The sequence below is a fragment of the Erythranthe guttata genome, chromosome 5 (genome assembly GCF_056151865.1).
Source record: "Erythranthe guttata isolate IM_541 chromosome 5, IM_541, whole genome shotgun sequence".
Lineage (NCBI taxonomy): Eukaryota > Viridiplantae > Streptophyta > Magnoliopsida > Lamiales > Phrymaceae > Erythranthe > Erythranthe guttata.
In genome coordinates, this window is record NC_142537.1 from 18,002,309 (window position 1) to 18,012,815 (window position 10,507).

General features: G+C 33.8%; 1 long non-coding RNA gene across 1 annotated transcript; it reads left to right on the plus strand.

Moving 5' to 3' along the window:
- The first annotated feature begins 516 nt into the window (after nucleotides 1-516).
- Nucleotides 517-1,795, plus strand: LOC148770824 (uncharacterized). The gene is made up of 3 exons (XR_016031195.1): nucleotides 517-611; nucleotides 769-1,172; nucleotides 1,281-1,795. It is a non-coding gene; the product is annotated as an uncharacterized LOC148770824 (long non-coding RNA).
- Nucleotides 1,796-10,507: the final 8,712 nt, after the last annotated feature.

The window sequence follows — 10,507 nt, forward strand, 5'->3', positions numbered from 1 at the left end:
AGATGTTATCTAAAATGTTATGACACTTGAGACAACATGCAGCGGAAATATAAAGATTAAAAGACAGTACTCAGAATTAAAAATGTTCACAAGTAAAGACTTGTGAACTTGCCCTTTACAGGACGGAAAAATATATTAAAATCAGTATTCCAAGAATACAAACAGAAGAGGTGCGAAAACTTCTTCCTTATGAATGAATCCTTTTCAAGATCATTCTTACAATCAAATCTAGATACTAAAAGAAAAATATTAAAAATTCTAGATTTCAAAGAATGTACTCGTGAGGAGTACGTAAAGAACTTATGAATGAATATATTATATGTGAATAATAAAATGAATTTTTTGAATTTCATCGATTTGTCGTCTCCTTTTGTCATTCAGCTGCGGAGGCAAAAATTTCAAGACAAAATTACAGCTCTTCAGGAATTGATTCCAAACTGTGACAAGGTTTTTTATTTTCCCACCAAAATTTCACAAATATCAAATCCATTATTTATATATTTACTTTTTAAATTTTCATATCTCTCTCCCTCTCTCATTTGTAGAGAGATAAAGGATCTATTATAGACAAAGCCATGAAGTATATAAAGACCTTAGAATCTCAAGTTCAGGTGTTTTCTCTCTCTCTCTCTCTCTCTCTCTCTCTCTCTCTCTCTCTCTCTCTCTCTCTCTCTCTCTCTCTCTCTCTCTCTCTCTCTCTCTCTCTCCTTTTATAATTTGATTTGATTTTATAATACATTAATTGTAATAATAAATTAAATCTTGTAGGCGTACCAGATGATGATGTCAATGGCGCCAATGCTGATGATGCCTCAACGGCCAGGATTAATGCAGATTCCAACCCTAGCTCAATTCCCACCATTTTATGATCCAAGTACTCCTGGAATTGGACATTGGAATGGAATTGGAACAATGGGAATGGGAATGGGAATTCCGACAAACGGCCATTCGGGATTAATACCGGAATCAGCTCATTATTCTTCAATTGAAAATTATCCAGGCTGGAATTATGTATTGCCACCGTGGCATGAAACCAGCTTTCCTGCATCTGGATCACAAGGTGCAACTAGTCCATCACAAGGTACAACCACGGCAAGCGTGCTACCAACTCGAGCCGTTTTAGCTCGTGTTGGTAATGAAAACCGGTCCAGCTAATCTGGATCGAGTGAACGGTTGGTATTTTCTTTTCTTTATTTATTTCTAATTTTTTTTTCATTTAAAATATCAAATATTACAATATATAAGTTTTTTTTAATTTTTAGTGCATGTGATGAATGCAGGGACACTAGCAGTTCAATTGCAAAATTCCAAGGCTACCCCTAATTACAAGCCCTTAATTTTGGCTCTTCTATTTTAGGATATATCCAATATTTTGTTGTTAATTGTTATTGATTTTCTTTTAGTGCTTGTTTTTTAGATACCAAAATTATTATTTCAATTTAGTCTTAAGAGCTCTCAAAAGGCTCAATAAATTATATTCCTTTTAAAGATAGCTTTTTCATATTAGTGTTTGTTTATGAGTTCTATGTTTGTAGATGTAACTACCCCGCGTTTCCGATACGCGGTTTCCGTATTTTCCATTTCGTCTCCTTTAATTAGTTCCTTTTCAATTTGCTTTATTTGCTATTTATGTGAAATTATGTGAACTAATGTGCATTATATGTCTACATGAATATTTTTGATTTTATTCTCTAATTGCGCAACTAAAATGTATTTCATGTGTTTAATATAATTGAACACGTGAAATTATGTGATTTACGTGGATTTAGTTTTAGTAACATAAGAATTTATTTTCTCACACTAGAAAGTTTATATGCTTAATTAATAGTAATTTACCCTCTTTAAATTGGCTAGGATTGTATGTGTTGCATGCATACACTAATTCCATGTGCATTTCCACTTGGTTTTTTATTTAACATTTTATTTTAAGATAACTTAAATGAAATTGCCTAGAAGTCCCTCTAGATTATTTCAAGTTTCTCCTAATTGCAAAAAAGACCCCTCTTCATACTTAGTCATTAAGATAGCAAGCATCCAAGACTCTAAATACCCACCTATTCTTCACAATTCTCTACACCAAAACATCAGCCAAAATTCATCTCCCCTCTCTCCTCTCCAACCCACGACAACCCTCTCCTTCAAATAATCCCAAAGGATTCTCTTGTTCTCCACAAAGAAGCTAGCTCTTCTCCTTCTCTACCCTCAATAATTCACCATATACTCATAAAAGGTTTCTCTCGTAAATAACCTCCAAGAAACAGCCCTCCCACCGCCTTCAAACTCAGCCCAAAGCATCTCAAGATCATCCATGGCCAAAACTCGAAGACCTCCATGAATCCTTCGATTTCTCCTTCTCTTGTCTTTAATTTTCTTCAAATGGGTAAGGACCCCTTGGTCTTTACTGAAATTGAATTGCATGTTAAGTTTACTGATGTTTTTATGTTAATCTTATGTGTTTAAGATTGGATTCTATAATTATAGGATGATTGAGTTTAGAATCTTGAACTAGATGATTAGATTGGAATTTTCAGATTCATAGTCAAGGAGAATATAGAAATGATTAAGTTGTGAAATTCCTAGAGAATATAGATCACTCTGTTATCTTGAATTTGATATAAAGTGTGTCTTATTTGGGTTAAAAATGATTAAGTTGTGATTTATTTTTCGGAACTGCACAGATTATGTGTCATGAAAGAAATGCATGTTAAATCTGATCTTGTATTACTCCGATCATAGTGATTCCACTTAGATTAGATATTAGACTTTTAAATGTAATATCTGTCAAAATTTCACGGTGTTTTGAAAAGAAAATAATTTTATTTGGTATTTTTGAAGTCACTGCTCTGTTTCTGGAATTTCGACAGCAGAGCTGTACGGTTTTAAGTATTTCTCTTACTTGGATAGGTATTTTGGAAAATTGTTTTAAATGGGTACTTTTCACTCCGAAAAAGTATTATGTTAAAGTTTCAGAATATTTGGATGCATGATTAAAGAGAAATAAATTTTCAAAACTAAAGTACTAAAACTGCGCTATTTTCTAGAATGAATTTCTTTGAATTGATGGAATTAATTATGAGCATGTTTTAAACTCTTGATGCATAACCTTAAAAGCATGTCTGAACTTAAAACAAATGACTTAGAGTATTTATCTTATAGAATAACTCTTGAAGAAATTAGTCACCGGGGATAAGTTAGAGTATGATTATAATTTAAGGAATGACGATAAATTGTTTGTAGAACTTATGTGCTATTCAGATGATCTAAAAGTTCTTGATTATTTTTATTTGTTATCGATTATCTACTTGACTGAAATTATGTGGATTAGAACTTCATGTGCGATAAATTAAATATATGCTTGATTGTGGGTTAATCTTGTACAGGTATCTATATATATATATATATATATATATATATATATATATATATATATATATATATATATATATATATATATATATATTATATTTAGAGTAAAAAGCAGTTTACCCCCTAAACTAATACCCGTTTTGCGTTTTGCCTCCCAAACAATTTTTTTTTGCACGTTTTTACCTAAACTCATCTTTTTGTTACACGATGCCCTAAAAATGGTATATTCCGGCAAAATTCATCGGAATTATGAGCATGTGAGCCACACGTGAGATTGACAGGGCTAAAATTGTCTTTTCACTTCCAACACTTGGCTGGTGTTTAAATTCCCCATTTTTCCATCTCTCTTTTTCTTTTCTTCATTTCTTTTTCAATTCTTATTTTTCCGTTCATCGCTTACCCTCCGTTGACCCGTTTCCACAGCTTCCGACTCCGACAAGGAGACCCGCCCCCAAATCCCAGCCCATAACCGTCCACCATCAGAAACGACTTCGTTTTGACGCCGACGACGAGGCTAATGGATGAATTCTCGCACTGATGGTGTCGGCATATGGAGACCCGAAAACTTCAATTGGTTGTACAGATCTTAGCCGAATACTTGAGGAATCAACGGGTCCGGATTCGGGTTATTCCAAATCATCATCACCTTTACCTATGGCCGTGAATGGAGGAGTTGGGGTGGTGGTCTTCGGAAAATTTGGGGACTTATTGGAATGATAGTTTGGGATTCTTCTGGTTGGATTTGGCTGGGTGGTGTGGGCGACGGGATGGATGACTGAGTTTTATTTTTTTTATTTTTATTTTTAATGGGAGGATGGCATAGAAAATGGTGGTGTGGAGTTTGATGGGGGTTTCAGATCATGATTCTTGGCGAATCAGGCTAGAATGGGAAGATTGATGAGTGAAGGAAGAAGGGTGAGAATGACGGTGGTTTCAGCTGATTGATTCTTTTTACTTTTTTTTTTTCTTCTAATATTTATTTGTATTTAATATTAAAGATGTAAGTGAAGGGACGAATTTACCCTTCAAAATCTCACGTGCAAAGCACATGTTTTAACATTCCGGTTAAAATTGCCAGAAAATCGAGTTTAGGGGGCACCGTGCAACTAATTAATGAGTTCAGGTAAAAACGTGCAAATTTTTTTTGTTTGGAGGGCAAAGTGCAAAACGGCCCTTAATTTAGGGGGCAAACTGCTTTTTACTCTTATATTTATATGTTTGAAAAGTTGTTATGTGATCTTGTGATAAAGGTAAAGTATTCGATGCTTTATATAAAATATTAGATAGCTATAGTCTAAGGTGCATTTAAATGCGATATAAGTGATAGTTTAATGATATGAATATGTGATTATGTGATTATGTAATTATGTAACTATGGTATGGTTAAAGTTGAAGAATGCCCTCCTTTGTGCTACTTTGGGTTATGAAATGTTTATGTGTACTTATGAAGTGAAAGTTTATGTTCTATATGAATATGTGTTTAATGATTTGATTAAAGATTTGATGTTTAGTTGGTATGGTTCTTGTTACTTTGGTGTTTGTTTATGTGAAAGTAAAGATAGATAAATCATATGATTCATTAGTAAGTCTAAGATGCATAAATCATGATTTTTCAAAGTTAAAAATGTTTGGAAATTGGTTGTGGATCTAGGTGATGAATAAGTATGGGATACGGGCAGGGGCGGAACGAGGATGAAAATGTACGGGGGGGCTGGCTAAAATTTTGGGGTTCGGGGCAGCGCGCCGAAAAAAAATTTAGGTTCACAAGACATTTCAAAAATAAGTTTATATTGATATGTTTTAATTAAAATGTCATATATATTATAATTTTTCGTATTTTAAGCATGATAAAAAAAATCCAAATTAATTCAAATTATTCTAATAATGTATCGTACTTGATATTTTGGGGATTCATAGCATCGTCTCATATTAATTTTTGGAGTTACTGATAAAAAAAATTCAAAAATATATAAATATTCATAAATTTTATTTCAAATAATACAAGTTTTCACCATTTTATTTTATATTTTTATATTATATATATATATATATATATATATATATATATATATATATATATATATATATATATATATATATCAAAATTATGGAGAAGAAACAAAAAATTAAGGATTAAGATACATATTTATAAAAACTTTAGGGGGGCCAAAAATAATATTCAAAAAATACACTGCCAAAATACCTAATTTTTTTTTTTAAATCATGGGGGGTCAACAGCCCCCCCAAGCCCTTACTAAGTTCCGCCTATGGATACGGAGGTTGGTATTCTGTTAGTGGTTGATAGTTGGGGTCCACATAGGGAACTGTCCACATAGGGACTGATTCACATAGGAATCGGGATTATAAACCACTAACTCGGCTATAGTAAAGTTATAGCCGTGACTATATTCCGGTTAGTGGTTGATTGTTGGGGTCTACATAGGGACCTGTCCACATATGGACTGATCACATAGGATATTAACCCGAGGGGAGTTACCCCCATTGTGGGAAGGCAGACCAAAGATGACGAATATACCCTTATCCACAAATAATACCCCAATACAAATAAACGCTATTTTTAATTTGTTCAAGACCAAAAAATCAAAAAATACCAAAAAGAAAAAGCAAAAATAAAAGAAAAAAAAAACTCATGAATTGCCGCAAGACTGCCGCTACCAGACCGCCGCAACGCCGACCAGCGAGACTTCCATCGCGCCGGCGACGACTAGCGACCCACCCACTGCACCAACAAGTAAGTCCTTTTTACTAAACTTTTGTTTGTAAATTCGAAAACATTAATCGAGCATCGATTCGTCATAAATATGCGTGGATGAACATTAATCTATGCTTATTTCTTGTTGGGTTGCAATGTTTTAGTCGATTTTGGAAAAAAAAATTGAGATTGAAATTGGTTTTTTGTGTATTTTCGTTGGTTTCCCAAATCGGTTTACCCAGACCGATTTTATACAAAAAAATCGGCGTTATAATGCCGATTTTTGTTAACAAAATCGGCGACACAACCTCGACTTTACAAGTAAAATTCAGCGTTGTAATGCCGATTTTTTATTTTTTTTAATATTTTGTGCTTTTTATTTGTTTTTGAATTTCATTAAGGATAAATTAGTATTTTTATATTAGAGGTCTTGAACTAATAAAAAAAATGGACTTACATATATCCGCTGCCATCACTAAAATATACGAGTGATTAATTGCTTCTTCAATAAATTAATCAAGAGTGATGAATGGTAACATTAAAAATAGGGCAATTAATTTTTTATTGAAATCGTAAAGTTAATAAATAATTTAGAACATAAAAAACTCTCCAAAAAGACAAATAATATAAGACAGATGGAGTACAATTTTACAACTTCCTTTTAAGTATATATGATTTTATTTAAATATATGTGGTGTAAAACAACTTCCTTTAAGTAAGATTTTATTTAAATATATGTGGTGTAAACTTATATGATGATATATTGATATATCTCACTTATCAAAAAAAGATATAATGATATATCTTATGTCAAAATGACGTCACGCATGCCATAGTTCAATGCATGTAGAGTGTAAAATGAATACTCATCCTCTATAAGCTCCTCAAAGGGGCAACACTGATTTTTTATATGTCAGGCTGAATTTTAATTATTAAGGAATAATTCTCTCTCTCTCTCTCTCTCTCTCTCTCTCTCTCTAATGAAAAAACAAATATATGTAAAATAAATAAATTTTTCGGAACGTGTTTTACCGTTTCAAATTTTGAAATTTCTGATTTTCGATTTTTTCGTGGAAGGGAGCTTAAATTAGTTTGTCACTTCAAAAAAACAAATCGATTTTCTTTTTTTTTTTTTGGTTTTGCTGAAAGTTTATTTCAATTCGATCCGATCCGTCTGATTTGATCTCACTCCTAATTAGGACAGACTAATGGAAATATATTTATCCAGCTAGTATTTATTTTTTTTATCTGTCTTATTGAGAAAAAAAAAGTATTTAGATATGGTTGATTGTTGTCCGAGGAATATTAAAATTATATTAATTTAGCAAAATTTAAATTATCAAACTAATAATCTAATATATTTTTAAAGAGTCGGGATCGATAGATATTATTATGTAAGTGTTAAGTGTATATTTTTACACTTTATCGTATCTTTTTATTTGAGCTTTTGGTGTGTTTTAATGATAATTGGTGCTTAAAAAGTTGATTTATTGTGTTGTAGGTACAAATTGAAGAATTGGAAAAGTATGGGGTCAAAACTGCAATTTTGGTGAAAATATGGGTCAAAAGTGAAAATATCAAAATTCTGAAGATTTAATGCTGAGACCCCCGTCCCAGTTTTAGTGCAAATCATGGGACCCCCGTCCGAGACTCCGAAATTGCGCAGAAAAGGAATTTTAATTGCACAAGGAAACTGCCTTCTTCCCCAAGTTCTTCACCCTATATAAGAACAATCCAAGCACACAATTGGGGATCTTTGGACGAAATTTTACACCACAATACGCGAGGAACGAAGACGAAGACTCAAGCATAGTTTTTCTTATTTAATTTATTTATTTTATTTTCTTTATCATAAGAATCACAAGTAGCTAAGTCTTTATTTCTAGGATTTTATTTGGAACCCTATGTGGGATTTATGAACCCAATTCTATGATTTTATGCAAGTTTTAATTCCGGATTATTTCTTCTACTTGTTTTATTAAGTTCATGAAACTGGCCACTTTATGCGCTTTTATGTTATTGTTAATCGCATGAATCGGAAGATCGGGTTAATAATTAGAACTGTGGTAGAAGAGCCTTTGTGGTATTAACATAGGAATATAGTTAATCTCTTAGGTAGCCATTATTGAGATTTGTGCTTAATGCTTTGTTCTAGAATTAATTGCATAGGAATATAGTAATTGAATCTAGAGTATTAGAATTGTAATACACGCGGAAGCGGGTTATGATTATTTTAGCATCTCAGGTTAATAATCCGGGTTAATTGCTTGCATAATTGAAGGAATTGGGGGAGTAATAATCACATAGGCGGAAGAATAAAATCCTAGGCTTGTCTACTTTGATTAATCTTCGAATTTTAAATTGCTTTCTTGTTTTTGCTTGTTTTTAATTTAGTTTAATATAGTTTATTAATCCTTATTCGACTGTGTAGGGTGGGCTTGATAATAATTGGTAGAATTTAGCGTCTATGATTAGATAATTAAATATTCCCTGTGGGTTCGATATCCGGACTTAATTGTCCACTATATTACTTGTACGATACGTGCACTTGCGTGTAGGTTTTCGACCAACAAGTTTTTGGCGCCGTTGCCGGGGACTATTTTAATTATTTATTTTATTCTAGCTCTAAATTTGAACAATTTTCACGATTCACCCAAATTATTTTTTTTTCGTTTTAATATATTTTTTTTTTTCTTTGGTTACATGTCAGGTTACAATTTTCGCGCAACTCAAACGGGATATGAATGGCTTCCGTCTGGCGAATACCTCCAAAATACCGATAAAAGGCCGTTGCTTTGTTCAATATGTGGTGGAGAACATTACGCTAACCAATGTTGGTATGCACCGAAGGCGAATAAATTCATAGATAATACCAACAGAGGTTATTGGAACACATACACCAACACGTACGAGCAGAGCAATTCAAGCCAAGATTTCCACAATTTTCAACATCGTGAGCCGCAATTTGATGATTTTCAAACCTATTATGCAAAGCCACGAGAACCCACTATTGAGGAGTGTTATAGGAAATCCATCCTTGAAGATTTTATGAAATCCACTCAAGCATCTATCCGAAGACTTGAAATAATGTTGGAAGAGATGAAGCTCAAGAGGTCTCTTGAAAATATTTCAGACAATATCGAGAATGGTTGCAACAAAGAAAATCCGTCTGAAACTTGTGATGAGAAAAATCCTTTAGATCTAGAAAATAGTGTCGATGAGAGGGAAAAAGAAATTACGAAGACACTTGAAGATGATGAATCAGACAATGAAATCGAGCTCAACTCCAAAGATGTCTCGGAACAAGAGAAGAAGGAGATGGATGTGGTTAGTGCAAATATTCAAATTGATGATCTTATTGTTATTCCCGACGTGGCTTTGAAGGCATCAATAGAGGTTGATAAGAAGGCGAATGTGTTTGAAGTGGAGGTTATACGCGGACGTGAGGTTTTTGTGTACCGATTTGAGGGAGCGGGTGATGAAGTTCCCAACTTGGCTTCGTACCGATTGATTACAACTAAGAAAGACTACAAGCTAAGGCGGACCCTGACATATTGCAATCCTATCCCTGTATCGGTTGCAATTGAAGTGACAAAGCTCATGGATGGATGCGCAATCTACAAGGCTTTGGATTGGACATAACAATTTCAAGAAGCAAAGTCCGGCTGAAGACTTTAAACTTAGCGCTTCTCGGGAGGCAACCCGAGCTTTATTGTTTTTCGTAGTTTTCGTTAATTTTTTCGTTTCGTTTTTTTTTTATTGTCATAAGAATGCATTCTAATTCACTATTTGAATTTTACTTTTCAGGGTCGAAAACGTGATCGAGGGTCGAGTCGGCCGTCCGAAAAAAAAAAAAAAAAAAAAAAAAAAAAAAAAAAAAAAAAAAAAAAAAATTTGCACCACTGCCTGTGGGACGGCCGTCCCACAAATAGGTGTAAATGTGGGACCCCCGTCCCACAACCAGTAAGGAGAAAAAATTTAGGACGGCCGTCCGAAATTTAGCACAAAAACCGGGACGGCCGTCCGAACCTATTTGGGGCGTTTTAAATGTTTAAAAATCATATTTTCTCCCCCATTATTTCCTAAACCCTCCTCATTCCTTCTCTCAAACTCCCACACACAAATGGAGGCAAGAGAATCGAACCAAAATCTTCAAAATCTACTCTTTCAAGACACGCCCACAAGGTGTTCGATAATTTGCTCCAACCAAATTTTGAGTTCGATTGTCAACCAATTCTTAACGAATCTATTCCAACCTCTCTCCCAACTTTCTTGTCCAACAAAAGAAGCCGCACGAGAGAAGCTTCATCTTCTAAAGGCAAAGGAAAAAGCAAGAAAAGTGCCACCAAAACGACGATTCCTCTTCCAAAGCCGCTCCTCAAGCCCGAGACGACCCCGAAGCCTCAAGCTCCCGTGCCGATCGACGAT